Below are 16,247 nucleotides of genomic sequence, written 5' to 3' on the forward strand. Positions count from 1 at the left end.
ACTTTGATTTGGCCCAAAGGTCCTTCTTGAGTTGTGTTTAACTTCACATATGTGATTCATATAATTTGTAACATGTCCCAAAAAAAATCTTGACGTGTGGGCCCCACCTCAACTTACAATTAATCCGACGTTCAAAAATACGGGATGTAACAACTATTTTCTCAGAGCTTTCAAGATCAAGACTAAATAACTCCAAGGACCAGATCTCAAGTCTGAAGATGTCTTTAAGTCCTAGGTTGTTTAGTCAAGTGTCTTCTTGGTTTGAATATTGTAAACTACACTTCTTTCAAGAAGGGTTTTGTAGGTATTTGGTTTATTAAGCTTTTTGTGTAAACGCCTCATTATAGCTAGTTATGATGAGTTGAGGTTCAGCTAGACTAAAGTTAGTCAAGAGAGTGCTCCCAATAGAGTTATTATAAGGGAAGGGATTAGTGGGTTAATTCCTTGGTTACAAAAGACTTGTAATTTGAAAACATTGCTCAGTTAGTGAAGTTGGAAATCCTACTGGTGTAGGTATTGGTTTTTAATCCCTTGGACAAGGATTTTTCCACGTAAATATTATGTCTCATTTTTACTTTCTGTTTTCTACTTGAGGGAGCAAATAAAAAACCCGATCCCTTATATGTTTTTGGTGGACTCTTAATTTCTATCAGTGAGTTATCAAGATGAACATGCCACAGCTATTAGAATCATTGATATTGGAAAATAACTGCATCAAATTATTGGATTCCCCCCCCCCCCCCTCCCCCCCAAAAAAAACACCAAAAATCTCTAGCATTCTTTAATTCGTCATGTTGCTGGCAAATCTAGAAGGTTATAGTCATTTATCATAGCATTCAGAAAGTAAAAGAGGTTTTAGTTTTGCTGGAATATTACACATTCAGATGATGATAAAAAAGTCAATTTTCGGATGTAATTATTTAAATGAGGTACCATGATTGAAAAGTTGAAATTATGACAATCTAGTATGGTTTGTGAGTTATGCAATACAATAGGTTGAATATAATATTAACTCATACCGATTTGTCATAATGTATCCCGTAGGGTTTGTGAGTAATCCAATAGGACATCTTTCTATCCTAACTTGTATGTCACAGTTCTAAAGCATATTCTTTTCTCTTTTTTGTTTATAACTTTGGAATCATAAGGATCTAAAGATCACGACGCTTTTGCCGTTCAACTTTAGAGTGTTTTAGTCCGGAATTTTTTTCATTAAACTTAAATGGTGACACTAGAGATCAATTGAAAGGATTTCATGGACTTTATGACAATCGTTGGCTCTATTTCGTATAGTTGAGGGGCGTTTTTAACCCTTTTTCTTTTAAAAAAGAAGATAAAGTGCATGAGAGAAGACCGTACAGTTAAAAATAGACAGAAAAGTTAACAGGGGGTCTTATTGGTTAAGCTTTAAAACTTAAAGGATGTTTCAGGTTAAATGTAATAATTTAAGGATGTAATGAAAGTTGTGATGAAAAAATAGAGACTATTTTGGTTAAAAATTCAAAACTCTTTGCCAACTCTTTGTTTTTTCCTAGGGGGAATACATCGGCAGAACCTAAAAATTTGATAGTAAACTTTATCTATAGCTTGTTTGGCCGAACTTCTAAAATCAGTTTATCTTGAAAAGTGCTTTTAAAAAAAGGGTGAGAAGCAGTTTGTGTTTGATTAATTAATTTAAAATGCACTTTTGAGTAGCAATATGTGTTTGACCAAGCTTATAAAAGGTGTTTTTAAGTTTATTTTTCTTAAATGTGCTTTCCAAAAAAGTATTTTTGGAAAAGAAATTTATTTTTTTTAGCTTCTGAAAAACAGCTTATGTTAAAACACTTATTTTCTCCTAAAAGTTTGGCCAAACACCTCACCCTCACTTTTTAAAAGTAAGCATTTTTTTGAAGGAAAAAAACTAAGGTACTTTTGGCCTCCCAAAAATTTGACCAAATAGGCTATTAGACAATGCTCGAAATATAATTTGTTCCAATTAAACACTTGTATTTCCTATTAGACATTTTCGACTCAAATTTTGAAAAGTTTTTTCAATTGCTATATAAATAATTTAACAAAAGTTGTAATGAAACAATAAGGTTGATTTTGGTCAAATATTCGAAAATCTTTGCCAAATATTTCCTTATTTTCCTACGGAGGGCAGAGAACAAGAATAATCGATATATCTACTAAATTAGTCCATCAAAATTAATGAACTAGAATTGAGAATTTAGCTTAGATACATTTATGTAGAGTTTGAGTAAATTCCACCATGTGTTGGTAGGAATTGTTTATGACAAAAAAAAAAAAAAAAACATAGAATTGCAACACAAAAAGTGATAGAATTACGGGAACTGTGGACTTACCCATTGAATTGGAACTTATTGCCATGGGTGTGTGTTGGAATTGATTCAATTGTTTTAACAGTGGAATTATTGTGCTGAGTATTCATAGGGAGCACAACAACTTTGCTCCAACATTCATAGGGAGATGATACACAATTTTCGTTCAGAAGAGAATTACAAGGTATTTATTTGCTAACAGTCTACTGTATATTAGTAGTTTCTTAATTATTATTGGTAATGGTCAATAAGATTCAGAATATACAGCTGTTGCAATTGTAGAGACTCTAATAAATTACCTTACACAGTGAACCAACTCATTTAACATTACAAGCGACAATTTAGACCTCACCTGGTGGGATTATACCAGGTATGTTGTTGTTGTTGTTCTATTGCCCTTTTGTTGAGAAATAAATAGATTAGGGAGTAAGAGGGTGTTTGGATTGATTTATTTTAAGTGTTTATTAGTTTTTCAGCTCTTTTTTACTTTTTTATAGTGTTTAGAAATATAAAAAAAAATGCTTTTAAACACTTACTTTTAAGTCAAAAAAAAAAAAAAAAGCCAAAAGCAAAGAAAAAAGGTACAAAAATTAGCTTTTAGCTTATAAGCTACTTTTAAACAGTCAATTCAAACACCATCTAAATCGCGTCATCCATGGATGTAGCCCAAGGCACAATCAAGTAAGAGGTGAATCATAAGGTCTCTGGTTCAAATTTAAGCGGAGACAAAGAAGTTGCTCTGTGATTTATTTCAGCATGCCTAAGTCTTGATGAACAGAGTTACCCCAATAATAAACATTCGGGTGCAAATTAAAAAATGGGACCTATATTTGGGAGTAAACATTAGCATCCAGGGGTGTAGCCTAACATTCATGAAGTGAGAGGAGAATCATAAGTATCGAGAGTGATTAATAGTAATCCTTATTTTTCAATAGTAACATTTAATAGTCAATGACATAAGTAAAAGTAATTTAGTAAATTATACGTTGCACATTATATTTCATCAATGAAGGTGCTAAAGCCTTAAAAGACGGGTAATTTTTGTTACAAGGCACTAATTTTTGTTACCTTCGTCTATTCTTCTGTTCCATATTGACTCATTTATGGTCCTAACTTTTTGTTTCACTCTCTCCATCTGCACAAAGAAAATAAGGACCATACTACTGTTTTTAAAAAATCAAGGCGTGTTGTCGATGACAAAGAAATTACTGGGATATTACCCTTCTTTTTCTTTGCAGCTTCATCCGTTTGTACTTTGAGCTGTCCATTCTGCACGTATTACTGGATAAAATTCGAAAACCTTAATTAATTCTATCTTAGTTTTGTAATTTGACAAGTATTATGGGATGAATATTTTTAGTAATGTTGACAATCAATATAGAATAGAGCTAGTACACAATTTGAACCAAAATTACTAAATTCAGCCGAACCTGTAAGCTATAGTCTAGCTCTGCCCTAGGACTTGAAAGGAATAGAAGATATAGATATTATTAAGTAATGAGCCATTAGTAGCAAGATTGTGGCCGAGTATTTTCTAGTCTATCAAAGGATTTCATGGAGGTTATTAGAGTTAATTCCCTAGATGGTCAACTAAGTTTAGAGAATTTCCTACAAAAATCACTTTTGTTTCATTTAGAACAACAAAATCACTCAACTATCACTACTTTCCTCAAAAAATATTTAAACACCTCAAAAGCATCATTATCTCATAGTTGGCATGTCATGTCATTAAAGTCCCATCTTTTTTAATAATAGACATATTTAACTCATCAAACTCATTTAACCAAATTATATTTTATACCAAATCAAATATGACCCTATTAAAAAGGGACAAAGGAACAAACTATCGTGCAATCTAAATGAATTTGAATTAAAAGATGAAATTTTAAATCTATGGATAAGTCTTAAATTAAAATTAAAATATTAAAAAATTGATTTTGAGTTATTTTAGAGCTTTAGTCTAATATATTGCTAGATATTAACATGTCAAGTTGGAATATCTATGTCTTAACATGAATAAATTAAGAATATATTATATTTCATATAAGAATAATAATATAATATTTAAAAATAAAAAATAAGAGTAATTTGTAATAGTCTTAAAATAAATATTATCGTAATGAAAATTCTATACCTTTTGCATGAGATATAAAAAGATTTGATAGTATGGAAATAGAAATTTCAAAAATTACACCATACATATTTAAGGATAAATAACTCAAAATACAGAGGACAAATTGACACTAACTTTTTTTTATACGATTCAATTAGATTTTTAAAGTTCAACTAATACGAATGTAGTCGTTTTGTAATTTAAAATTCTATTTTAATGTGAAAAGAATATGTTGTTTAATGTGAAAACAGATAGTAAGATATTAAAAAAAAAAAATTGAATTTGAATAGAAAGATTGAACTATTTGAATTTGAATTTAAAAAATCTAAGATTTGAAAACGTAGCTTAATAAAAAGTATGGTTTGATTTCTTTGACACTTTTTACCGGCCATATTTGATTGGATATAAAATGTAAATTTGTGTTAAATGAGTTTTGATGAGTTAAATAAGCCTATTATTAAAAAAGATGGGACTTTAATGACATGACATGTCAACTATGAGATAATGATTTATGAGATGTTGAGGTATTTTTTTTTAGATAAATAGTAATAGTTGAATGACTTTATTATTCTAAATAAAATAAAAATAATTTTTATAGGAAGTTTTTTAAATTTAGGTGACTATGAAGAAAATTAATTCTCACGTCATCTGATTACTTTGGTGGAAGATGGAATAGGGACATAGCTGTTGGGACTTATCCATCACCCAAGTGTTGAAACTTTGAGCTGTCATTGTGTACATATTACTGTTGGATAGAGAGTGGAGGGGTGGGTCTTCTATCACACAAATGTACTTCTCTATTCAATGAAGACGTGCCAGCTGACAGCTCCAATAGCAATTATTCAATTGGAGTAGACCCCATCTTTATAGAAACTTTTCATATTTGATGTCCCATGTATCAGTTGCAATTTATATAAATTTATTTGATTGAACACGATATTTAAAAAAAAAAATATTTTTTTAAAATTTATGATTTAAAATAAGTCTTAAATATTTGTGTAGTTATAAATTATTTCATAAAGTGAATTTGTTTCCAAATTAGGAAAGAAGTCATTCATTTTAATATGAATTAAAAAAAAAATAGGTTCACATAAATTGAAACCGAGAGGGAGTATAACTTTGTTCCACATATCATCAATTTATCACTTATCACAACCACAATCTATACATCATCACGATTGAATTTTTACCACAACGATAGACTTAATTTAAAAAAAAAAACTATAAAAGAATAGTAATACAAAAAATTAACAAAAAAATAAAAATAAAAAATGTAGATGAAGATACATTTGAAGTTCTTCTCATAAGTTCATAAAGAAAAGCCAAAGGGTTGTTATTCCCAAAGATAGCTACTGATCCTTAGCTACTTATTATTCCCTCTGTCCTAACTATGTGACGATGTTTGACTCCGTCCCGAAAATTGCGTATCTATGTATTATACTTTTTTTTTTATATTTAAAAATGTCACATAAATTGAAAATGGAGTAATAAATATGCTAAAAGCCGGGTAAAATGAGGGAGAGGGAGTATTGCAGGAATTGGGGATTTACCCATAGAAATGGGTTTTGGAAATTTTTGTCTAATTAATTAATGGGTTTGAGAATATGAGGATTATGAATTCGGAAAATGGGCATAGCCAGAAGGAAGTAAAATCCCCAGTAAAGATTGGGAATTTTCGTAGAGGACACACAAGGTAATTTTGGTTACATCTTGGTCTATTGTTCTGTTCCAAATGCTTGTCGTTTATGGTTACGGACCCACTTTTTTGTTTTCACTCTCTCCACCTGTACAAAGAAAAATAAGACCGTAGCACTCTTGTTTATATTCAATTGCAATAAATATTACTCTCTCCGTCTGTACAAGCCAGTGACAAAGAAATTATTGAAAATTTACCCTTTTCTTTGTAGGTTTGTCTGCTTTTACTTTTAGCTGTACATATTACTGTGAAGTGGGTCTTCTATCACAGAAAGAAATTTCCTACACTACTTCTCTATTATGAATCACTATACCACATTTAATGCTACAGTATATACCACTTGACTTGACCCTATTTTAGCAATAAGTCAATTGGAGTGGACCGCATCTTCATTGAAGTTTTTCATATTTGATGTCCTATATATGAATTTGTCCCAGATATCATCCATTTATCTCTTCTCACTACCACAATCTATCCACGCAAGTTTTTTTCTTTCTTCTCAAATTTCTACAAATTAACTGAATCCATGGCGTCAACTTCTTCTTCTGCGAGTAATTCACAATATTCCCCTCGATGGAAGTACGATGTCTTTTTAAGTTTTAGAGGTGAAGATACTCGCAACACATTTACGGGTCACTTATACAAATATTTGACGGACAGGGGGATAATCACTTTTCAAGATGATAAAAGGCTAGAGCTTGGCGATTCGATCCCAGAAGAACTCTTAAAAGCTATTGAAGAGTCTCAAGTTGTCCTCGTCGTTTTCTCGAAGAGTTATGCTACATCTAGATGGTGCTTGGATGAATTAGTAAAAATCATGGAATGCAAGAAGGATGAAAATGGAGAGACAGTCATCCCGGTCTTCTATGGTGTTGATGCAACAGAAGTTCGAAACCAAAGTGGGAGCTTTGCAAAAGCATTTGGCGATCATGAATTAAAGTATAAGGATGATGCTAAGGGGATGCAGAAGGTGCTAGGATGGAGGACAGCTTTAACTAAAGCGGCCAATCTCAAAGGTTGTGTCACCTGTAACAGGTGAGTTAAATAAACTGAAATGGAGGGAATAGTTTATGAAGACTAGCTACACATATTCTGTTATACAACAAAGAATCTTTACCTAAAAATTGAGTCAAACGGAATTTTAAATAAACTTTTCATACTATTAGATATGTTTCTATCAGTAACAAGGGATAGTTCCTATTAATTTAATTACAAAATGACATTTGTTACATAGATAATATTTTGAGTGGTTCTTTAGGATTTTTGATTTATGTGCTTAGTCCCTTCATCATAATTATGCAGTAATCTACAGTGTGAAGTACTTCTCGTTCTTGACTTTTTGACCTGTATATATCAAGAATCTTCTTACTTTTTGTAGGATTGAATCAGAATGTATTCAGGATATTGTTGACCAAATTTCGTCCAAATTATGCGAGACTTCTTTATCTTATTTGAAAGATATTGTGGGAATAAATACTCGTTTAGAGGAAGTAAAATCCCTGCTACAGATGGAAATCAATGATGTTCGGATTGTGGGGATCTGGGGAATGCCCGGAGTCGGTAAAACGGCACTAGCAAGAGCCATTTTTAATACTCATTCTTATCAATTTAAAGCTGCTTCCTTTCTCGCGGATGTTAAAGAAAACAAACATGGAATGCATTCTCTGCAAAATATCCTTCTAACTGAATTGTTAAGAAAAAAAGATGATAACGTCAATAATAAGTATGACGGGAGGGATAAGATTCAGAGGAAACTTCATTCTATGAAGGTACTAATAGTGCTTGATGACATAGATGAAAGAGATCATCTGGAGTACTTAGTAGGTGATGTTGGTTGGTTTGGTAATGGTAGCAGAGTAGTTGTAACAACTAGAAATAAAGATTTGATAAAGAATGCCAAAATATATGAAGTGACTCCATTACCTGATCCTGAAGCTATGCAACTGTTCTATCAGCATGCTTTCAAACAAAATAATGGAGTTCCAAGTGATCAGTTTAAGGAGCTCTCGTTGGAGGTTGTAAATCATGCTAAAGGCCTTCCTTTATCCCTCGTGTTGTGGGGTTCTTCGTTGCATACGAAAGACCTAGCTCGGTGGGAAAGAACTGTACACCAAATAAAGAAAAACGCTGGTTCAAAAATTGTTGAAAAACTCAAGATAAGCTATGATGGGTTGGAGCCCGAAGAGAAAACGATATTTCTAGATATAGCATGTTTCTTACGAGGAATGGGTAAAAAGAAAGTCATGCAAATCCTTGAGAGCTGTGAATTTGGAGCTGAATATGGATTGGATGTCCTAATTGACAAATCTCTTGTGTTCTTAACCAAATATGGTACGATTCAAATGCATGACTTAATACAAGAGATGGGTAAATATGTGGTGAACCTGCAAAAGGATCCGGGAGAACGTAGCAGACTATGGAATGTTGAAGAAATCAAAGAAGTGATGATCAACAATACGGTAAGTAGGCTAAACAATGCCATAATATTCAATTTCTATTTTTCATATTCCAAAGACATATAGGTTCAATTCCAATCTATCTGTTTCTCACATTTTCATGCAAGCAAAATCGGATAGCAAATTAAATTCTTGGATAATCTCAATATCATTATAACGAACTTTTACGTATAGAAGGTCCTTCCGTGATGACTAATATTTGAAGTCATAATCTGTTGATAATTGGATTAGGTTTATTTCTGCTAATCTTCTTCTTTCTCTGGCTTCTAGAAGAACCGAAGGTCTCACTTTCTATGGTTGCTCTGTAGAAATGATTCTGCTTAAGTAAGGAGTAGTAATTTCCTAACTCGTGCGGCCTAATTAATTTGTCAAGGAGCTACTTCAGTTAACGTTGCCTAATTCGATTTCTTATGTTATTAAGCCATGAATTAGTCTAGTAGCCATTTAATCTATTTAATCCAATTTCATTGTTTGGATTAACTTGAATTTATATGGCATTATATACTTAATATGTTAATAACTCAATAAGGGATTCATTTTAATTACCATTGATTATTTTGTTAACAAAATTACTCCTTACAATTTATTGGTTTTGTTTCAAGTAAAGAGGACCAAAGCTTACCTTATCAAGAACTTCAACGCAATTATAAATTACGGAAAAGGGCCTAAAATACCCTCGAACTATTGAAAATAAAGCAAAAATACCTTCCATCCACCTTTCAGCCCCCAAATACCCTTACCGTCCACCTATTGGGTCTAAAATACCCCTATTGCTAACAGAATATTCTGGTCAAACACGTGACATTTTTTTATTGGTTGGATTATAAAATTAATTAAACTAATTGACCAGATAACCCAAGTGCCCCCACCCCCCCCCCCCCCCCCCGGTGATTTTTTTTTTTTTGAAAAAAAAGTTGACATTTTTTTTTGCACCCCACCCCACCCCCTACACCTCCCCCCCCTCCCAGCTGAAAAAAAAAGTTGACTTTTTTTTCCACCCCGCACCCTCCCCCTCCCCCCAAACCCCGCACCCTACGCCCCCCTCCCCTCCCAGCTAAAAAATCCCAAAAACAAACGTCAAAACTTTTTTTTTCAAAAATATTAATTTTTTTTGCGTCGGGGGGGGGGGGGGTAGGGGTGGGGTGCAGGGGGGGGGGTGCAAAAAAAAATGTCAACTTTTTTTTTCACGGGGGGGGGGGGGGGGTCGGGTCGGGGGGTGGGGGCACTATCTGGTCAATATTGCAAAAGTTAATTAGTTTAATTAATTTTATAATCCAACCAATAGAAAAAGGGAAAAGGGCTTGATTTACCCCTCTACTTTGGGAAAAGGTTCATATTTACCGCTCGTTATACTATCAGGCCATTTATACCCCTACCGTTACAATAGTTGAAATATTTGCCCCTATTTTTAACGGAGGGGTAAATATGAACCTTTTCCAAAGTAGAGGGGTAAATCAGGCCCTAAAAAATAAAACACCCTAAAGTTTCCAAACAAAACTTACTTCGGGTACCTTTTCAACCCCTAAAATGACTATCCGAACGTCTACATATCCTTGATGTATTGAGCCTACATTATTGTACGTAGAAAAAATATCAGGTTCTATATAAAATATTGACGTTTCGGAGTCTTGACACACCACTAATCATTGGTCAAAGTATGAAAAAAAAACTAAATGTTTTTAACCAAAACTTACTTCGGGTACCTTTTCAACCCCTAAAATGACGATCCGAACATCTACGAATCCTTGATGTATTGAGCCTACATTATTGTACGCAGAAAAAAATATCAGGTTCTATATAAAATATTGACGTTTCGGAGTCTTGACACACCACTAATCATTGGTCAAAGTATGAATAAAAAACAAAAATTGGCCAACTTTATTTTTTGCAACACTTAGTGTTATTTTCCATACTTTGACTAATAATTAGTCGTGTGTCAAGGCTCCGAAACGTTAATATTTTATATAGTACCTGATATTTTTTTCTGCCTACAATAATGTAGGCTCAATACAGCCAGGATTCGTAGACGTTCGGATCGTCATTTTATGGGTTGAAAAGGTACCCGAAGTAAGTTTTGGTTGAAAAAATTTAGTTTTTTTTTTCATACTTTGACCAATGATTAGTGGTGTGTCAAGACTCCGAAACGTCAATATTTTATATAGAACCTGATATTTTTTCTGCGTACAATAATGTAGGCTCAATACATCAAGGATATGTAGACGTTCGGATAGTCATTTTAGGGGTTGAAAAGGTACCCGAAGTAAGTTTTGTTTGGAAACTTTAGGGTGTTTTATTTTTTAGGGCCTGATTTACCCCTCTACTTTGGAAAAGGTTCATATTTACCCCTCCGTTAAAAATAGGGGCAAATATTTCAACTATTGTAACGGTAGGGGTATAAATGGCCTGATAGTATAACGAGGGGTAAATATGAACTTTTTCCCAAAGTAGAGGGGTAAATCAGGCCCTTTTCCCATAGAAAAATGACACGTGTTTAATGAAAAGATTCTGTTAGTGATAAGGATATTTTAGACCCAATAGGTGGTGATAAGGGTATTTTAGACCCAATAGATGGATGATAAGGGTATTTGGGGGCTGAAAGGTGGATGAAGGGTATTTTTGCTCCATTTTCAATAGTTCGAGGGTATTTTAGGCCCTTTTCCGTATAAATTATACAAAGCATGGTGAAATTTGGCATTACGAGGAGCGAGAAAGTAGTCATACTAGCATGCGGATTTTATACAATCATTTGAAGTTATACTTTGTGAACTAATGATCCTTTTATCAGGGAAAAAAAGCAACGGAAGCAATCTGGGTACAACGCATTCAAAAACTATGCTTGAGCAAAAAAGCCATGAAAAATATGAAAATGCTTAGAATATTCGGCAACCATGGTGACGCCATTGGCATTGAGTACTTGCCCAACAACTTGCGTTGCTTTGTCAATAATTATTATCCTCGGGAGTCATTGCCAGAAAAGTTTGGACCCAAAAGACTTGTTTATCTTGATCTCAGATGGAGCTCATTGCGTCATTTATGGACTGGAATAAAGGTACAATAGCTGAATTCAATTTTTATTTTTATTTTGGTCAAATACATAGATAGACACTCAAAGATGACAATAATTGTCAAATAGACATCTTAACTATTCTAGTGATCATAGATTAACCTTTTATTGACACAAGTGTGTCTTTTGACCACCCCAATCTGACCTGGCGTCACACATGACATACAATTGCTTCGCATTGGGTGATTTATTAACCAGCTCTAACTGCTGAAAACATAGGGAGGTGATTTTTTTTGTTTGTGTTTAAAGTCATATTTGTGTGAGATGTAATATGATGGAACACAAAATGCACGAATTCAGAGGGTATTCTAGAGAGAAATAGATACATAGAGAGGCCAAATAAATGCTTGAGAATTGTCATTGGAATTTAAACAACCTGCTTTCACAATCACTTGGATTTTTTTGTTCTTGCTCATCTCTTCTTTCTTTTCATTTTCTTACTTTTTTGGGAGAGATTGGTGAGAGAAGAAGAAATAAGAGCAGTAGAGGTGTTTTTTTTTTTTTTTTTTAAATAAAATATAAAATAAAGTGCAGATACCCCTCAAATTGTGCAAATACATTCTTTTCGACGGAATTTTATTAGAATTATTTAGCTTATTTTTAATTAAAAAATATCACGTGACTTTTAAAAAATAAGTCTGTCCAACTTTTTAATTGACTTATTTTATAAGGCCACGTGGCTATATTTGTCTAGTGGGTTATCTAGTTCGTTTAAACAAATATCTGCGTGGCTTTTAAAAAAATAAGTCTAGCCATTTTTTAAACGAACTGGACCCAACACATCAGGAAAAAGTTACCACGTGACTTTAAAAAAATATAAGTCTACTAAAAAATGGTTAAACCTATTTTTTTTAAAAAACCTAAGTGCATTTTTTTAATTAAAAAACAAGCTAAATGTTTTTTTAAAAAAGTTCTTGCCAGCGAAAAGGGTATATTCGCGCCATTTGTGTAAAGACAAAGGTATATATATTCTAAATCACAAAGTTGAGGAGTATATTTGCACCTTTTCCCTAAAGTAAATTATTGTAGTTCTTTCCTTCAATAACGAATAGCATTTTTTTCCTTTAAAATTACACGTGTGATTACTTCATTGGTTCATTTAACATGCCACAACGATTGAAATTCATTCGTGAAGACTGTCGGGCATGAGTGTGCACGATTCGCCACTCATATTTTTTTTATTTGTTTTAGACCACAAGTTCCAAAAGTCATTCTTAAACCTGTTGATCGGTCAAATATCGTCACTTAGATTGGGACAAAAATGTATTAATTCTAAAGCTCAAATTAATGTGTTATAGATTATAACGGAAAAAGGCCAAAATTACCCCTGAACTTTGGGAAATAATTCATTCATACCCTTCGTTATAATATAAGGTTAATTATATCCTTACCGTTATACTATAATCTAGATATACCCTTATGTTAAATTGCCTGCCATGTGAAATTGCCTGCCATGATGAAATCCACGTTTTGGATAGTTTCATCATCTCCATATTGAACGTCTTTCCACCATTTGGTCACAATTTGCCCACATTTTTCATTCCTCCCCGTTATGCTATTTATTATTTCCTCAATTTCTTCTTTTTGAGAATTGGAGATTTCTTCTTCAAGATTTTTCTCTTCTTCTTCTTCTTCAATTTCACAACTCTCATCATGGACACAAGAATTTTCGGGCTCATCTTATAAATTTGAAATCTCATCTTCAATTAATTCTTTTTGAGGAGTCGACACTTCCATGACAATTGGGGAATTGACATCCTCAAATGAATCATTCATTCTTTTTATAGCTTCTCCATTTTCTAAAATGAACTGTTGGACGAGTTTTCGCTCTTTCTCCATCTTAGCTTCTCGATCTAAGTATGTTTGGGGCATTGCCATGATGCCTTCAAATCCGGCACTTTGTTCTTCACTTGCCATGTCATTGTCCCTATCAAAATCAAAAGCACAACTAGCATTTTCGTTAGAGCAACTTCGGGGAGGGGGAGCAAAATAATTAAGACAATCACCCCATTGTCCACCTTGATCACCACATATATTACAAATATTCCCATCATAGGATTGAAATGGTGCACACATTTCTCTCCCGGGAGCATTTTCACAATCTTGCAAAAACTGAAGTCCTCTACAATATGGACATGGTTCACCAAATGGGTTGTAACTATCAAACCTATTTTCATTCCAATATGCCATAGTTACAATTTTCAATCTTCTGTGATACTCACATGGTATATTTTATATACTGACAGAGTATCATAGATGATTGGTTAATTTCTTCAAAGGAAAATACTCCTTAGTACTCTATGATACCCACATGGCATATATCATATAGTGGATTGGTTGATTCCTTTGAAAACGAGCTCTGTCCTCTGTGATATCAACCTGGTATATATATTATACTGACATGGTATTATAGAGGACACGTTCGAAAATTTAATGTTTATATTATTTTTAGTAAATTTTACTTGTGAAAATAATATAAACAATAGTGTCATATTTTTTTATATAAATTTGCTTACGTTGCAAATAAAATAGAATTATAAAAATATATTTCTATTAACTTAGATTTTAATAACTAAACTAGTAACTTTGGTTTAACTATTTTTATTTATTACTTCTTGTTGTAGTCTAATTATTTATTTTATATTTTTAGTAGTCTAAAAATAATTAGCTAATATTTTTATCTTTATATTTATTTTTTAGTCCTTCAAAAGAAAAAAGATAAAAACATAAAAGGGAAAAAATTAAAATAAAAAAGACAAACAATAAATGGAAAAGAATCTACATGCAATGATGCAAACAAACAAACCCACATTTTGCAAAAAAAAAAAAAAAAAGAAAAAAAAAGGCAGACTGGTGATTCAACAAGAAAAAGAAATTGACGTCCTACAATGAATAGCGATGTGCACATGACTAAAGGCCCAAGCTCTAGCAAAAGGAACAGGGGGCACGTTGGGTAAAACTTTAGTACCGAATATGTATTTTTGCTATTTAAATGTATGGGGGCACATCAGGGTAAATACTTTGCATTTGATGGGTATTTGTGTAGCTTTTCCTTTTTTTATTTGGATAAACATAATTGAAACTCCGGTCATTTTTTTTAATTACAAATTTAGCCTTAAAAAAATAATATACAATTAGAATAAATAGTCATTACATATGAAGAAAAAAAATAAACATATAAACTAATTTCTAATTTCACACAAAATATTGTGGTGACTCTTGTAATCCAAATGACGTTACTCATTTTTTGTTTGAGGGAGTAAATTATTTTTCAATACAGTCAAACCTCTCTATAACATCATCCACATATAATAGCACCTTTTTATAACAGTTAAGTTTCTTCGGAACCAATTTTTTATGTTATATTTTACTTCTACTTAACAACATTTTATCTATAACAACAACAACCAACTTTATAACCGCAGACTCTTTGTAAAATTACCTTTTTCTCATATAACAACTATCTTCTTTTTTGGTAATATAATACTCCCTCCGTCCCAATATAATTTGTCTTACTTTCCTTTTTGGTTTGTGCCTAAAAGAGTGGTTCTTTCTATATTTATTAAGTTTGACACTTCAAACAGCCTACTTGGCAAGTTTAAGACTACAAAATTTAAAGAATTACACACATCTTTAATTTAAGATCACAAAATTTAAAAGTTTTTATTTATTTTTTAAACTTCGTACACACTTAAATTGAGACAGAGAGGTAGATTTAAAGAAATAATCATTACAACTAAAGAATAAATTTTAAAAATGTAAAATTTGGGTTAAAATGTACATTGTGTAGTAAAAAGCAAGATGATATATTAAAAATATAAACTAATTTGTAATTGCAAATAAATATTGTGTTGACCCCAAAATAGTCCAAATGAGGTTACTCATTTTTCGTTTGAGGGGAGTAAATTATTTTTTTAATAGTATCACTCTTTTACCTGCCCTTTCTTTTTTTCCCTATAATTCATTCTTTCCTCTTCTTCTTAATTGCAGCATTTTCCTTGTCTACGGAAGCTGGATCTCTCCTTTTCTAGAAATCTGATGCGAACACTAGATTTCAGGGAGATGCCAAATTTGGAGTATTTGGATCTGTTTTGTTGTGATAATCTTGAAGAGGTTGATGATTCCCTGGGGTATTGCGGAAATCTCATTCAGTGTGATTTGAGTGATTGCAAAAGCCTTAAGAGGTTTCCATGTGTTAACTTGGAATCTCTTGAATATCTGAATCTAAGGGGTTGCTCTAGTTTAGAGAAATTTCCAGAGACTAAGGGAAGAAGTAAGCTGGGGTTACAGATTAGGACGGAAGACTCTGGGATAAGGGAACTACCATCATCTTTTTTTCAGCAGCAAACTCATCTTACCAAGCTAGATTTGAGCTTTATGAAACACCTTGTAGCTCTTCCAAGCAGCATTGGCATGTTGAAAAGCTTGGTGGAGCTAGATGTGTCGGATTGCTCAAGCCTTAAGAGGTTTCCATGTGTTAACTTGGAATCTCTTGAATGTCTGAATCTAGAAATTTCCAAAGATCAAGGGAAGAAGTAAGCTGGGGTTACAGATTAGGATGGGTTACTCTAAGGTAAGGGAACTACCATCATTT

General features: G+C 32.7%; 1 pseudogene; it reads left to right on the forward strand.

Moving 5' to 3' along the window:
• The first annotated feature begins 6,506 nt into the window (after positions 1-6,506).
• Positions 6,507-16,247, forward strand: part of LOC132613518 (TMV resistance protein N-like) — a 29,406-nt pseudogene continuing 19,665 nt past the window's right edge.

This window comes from Lycium barbarum, chromosome 10, assembly GCF_019175385.1.
Source record: "Lycium barbarum isolate Lr01 chromosome 10, ASM1917538v2, whole genome shotgun sequence".
Lineage (NCBI taxonomy): Eukaryota > Viridiplantae > Streptophyta > Magnoliopsida > Solanales > Solanaceae > Lycium > Lycium barbarum.